The sequence below is a fragment of the Anneissia japonica genome, unplaced genomic scaffold (genome assembly GCF_011630105.1).
Source record: "Anneissia japonica isolate Jap-2015-1 unplaced genomic scaffold, ASM1163010v1 scaffold287926_len136070_cov111, whole genome shotgun sequence".
Classification (NCBI taxonomy): Eukaryota; Metazoa; Echinodermata; class Crinoidea; order Comatulida; family Comatulidae; genus Anneissia; species Anneissia japonica.
The window spans coordinates 133705-136182 of NW_022683512.1; the positions used below are offsets into that span (position 1 = coordinate 133705).

The window sequence follows — 2478 nt, forward strand, 5'->3', positions numbered from 1 at the left end:
GGATAAACAGATGTCATATAGGTCACTTAGTCATTAGTTATTCATTAGCTTATCACTCGCGAGTCCCACGCCAATCACTCTCGTGGCCCACGCGAGGAGATGTAGAAGGTCCTGTAATCAGTACTGTATATGCAGACTGTGACCATCATCGGAAGAGCAGCAGTCCTGTAATGATCCAAATGGGCAACACTTGGCTGACGGGGGTGGGGGGGTCATGACCCCACTACATAACTAAAAAGACAAATCAAATGAAGCTTAGTCACACACCGGGTTGGAAGCAATGTTTACAAGGGCGCCCTCGGTCATCAAAATCTGTTACAGAAAGGTAAATGTCATTTAGACTTTATAAATTGCACAGATGGAAATTTTGAAATACTAATGTAATCATTTAAAACGACAAAAAATTGGTTTACCAACATAGTACAGTATATTGTATAGCAAATTTGTATTTTGTTTTGTGTTAATGTACAATAATGTATTGTTTAATTGTAAAACTCAATGCTTAAGGAAATGAATAGTGTAATACATGGCTTTTCCCTTTAATGCCCTCTCCAATTAAATACCAATTTGTTGAGACCAGTATATAGCACACTGGAAATTGATCCTGTGTTAGATTAATGTGATTGGCTACTACAAACTCTAATTCATCATTACATTATTCTCAGCCTTTCCTATCTGTATTATTATTGACTGATGTTAAAAACTATACTTCCTAAAAGCTAATTTAATGTTCTTTATGCCATAGTCAGCCTCAAAAGGTTTAACAGTTGATTATTTCAAAAAGGCATGTGGCCGTGTTCACTTGTTCTTTTCAGTTACTGTAACAATAAAAAGCAAAATATGGCATCTAGTCTTCACAGTGTACTAATAAATTAATGAAAATTAAAATTTAATAGATTGATTGGTGATGGAATATCCAGACATTCAGCAATTTCAGCCTAGCACAGAATATAAACAACATGAGAGCAGCTTCAGCTAAACTTGTGGTAGCCACTGTGTGCAGGGGCGGATTTAGGGGGGGGGCCGGCCCGGCCCCGGCCCCCCCTTTCGGGAGGTAAAAAAAAGAAGAAAAAAAAGAAAAAAAGAGAAAAAGAAAAAAATGATAGCCCAGAATGCCTCAAATGTTATGTTCGGGCGTCTAGAACACAAAAAGTTCGCGGGGGCATGCCCCGGACCCCCTACGACAGTGTTGTCTCAATCGGCCCAACTTTCGGCCCCCCTTTCCGGCCCCCCCTTTTGGACATTTCTGGATCCGCCCCTGGTGTGTGCTGAACCGTGGAAATCTCATGGTCCCCGGTTCAATTCCCATCGCTGCTCTCTGTGTATTTTAGCTGGAGGGCTGAAATGCAACTTTTGGATATTGGCCCTGTGTGCATTATGGTCCATGTGTTCACTTTCAGAAAGTAGTAGGGGTTGTCTTCCAGTGTACTTCCCAATCACCATTAGAAGGACCCCACTGGAATAGGTCTTCAGACTTTGTGGGTTATCCTTGGTGTTTACCCCAAATAAATTCATCCATCCGTCCATGCCAGGTTTTGACCTTGCATTCCACTATGCATTTTGCATATTGCAACACTTTCAGTAAAACTGTTGTGTTTAGCAACATTATGCTGATTTGACCACGGACATTCATTAAAAAAAATCATTGACAAACTATTTTGATCAAAAGTTTAATGTTTGTTTAAAACATATAAGCATCAAGTAGAATACTCAACTATGTTTTACTATAATTATAAATTATATTGAACAAATTAAATAAAAATTTCTACATTACACAACTTTTTGAAGGATGATTGTATCATAATTATACCGTAAATTATATTACAATAAATATTACAGTTTAAAAGTATATACAAATTTGATGATTATTTTTCAGATCGTCATTTAGTTCCATCTCCTGCTTCATCAGTGTACTCCTTGAATGATGCCTGTTCATCGTACGAGCAAAGTTGTTTACACCAAGCTCCCCAACACAACATCAATAATCAACGAGTGACAACACCTCCATCCTATCAAGGCCAAGTCTGTCCACCATCACCTTTCAAATATGACAGTAAAGTAAATGTTTTTGGTCAATAATTTCTTCTTTTTTTTTTCTAATTTTTACGAAACTTTTTACATACTTTGTTAAAAGCGTGGCTCATCATTCCCTATCTAGAGAATTATAACATTTATTATGTTTAATTTAATATTTTCATATTTATAATAAAACCCAATTTAATATTAAGCTACAGTTCTTTAACAGAGCTCAGATATTTAAGTTTTTAAGTTTATTTATTTGATCTAAATACCGTCAAACCTCAATTTGAAGCCCTGGGCTTCTTTCGAGATGGGTTTCTTTTCGAGGCTACTTTTGAAAACTAAAGAGGGGGCTTCAATTTGAGATGGGCTTCTTCTCAAGATTAAGCCCATTGGGCTTCTACTCGAGGTTTTGTGGTATATCAATACTAATTGTTTTCAATTATTGTACCACAAGAC

General features: G+C 37.0%; 1 long non-coding RNA gene across 6 annotated transcripts in view; it reads left to right on the forward strand.

Annotated features, from left to right (window-relative positions):
* The window catches only part of LOC117100149, a 37312-nt gene extending 34850 nt beyond the window's left edge, over positions 1–2462 (forward strand). For 5 of the 6 annotated variants that reach the window (XR_004444084.1, XR_004444088.1, XR_004444086.1 and 2 more), the window contains one exon: positions 1877–2462. This is a non-coding gene — a long non-coding RNA (uncharacterized LOC117100149). Of the gene's footprint in view, positions 1–896; positions 1055–1876 lie in introns of all 6 variants that reach the window. The other variant, XR_004444090.1, reaches the window with a different exon arrangement.
* Positions 2463–2478: the final 16 nt, after the last annotated feature.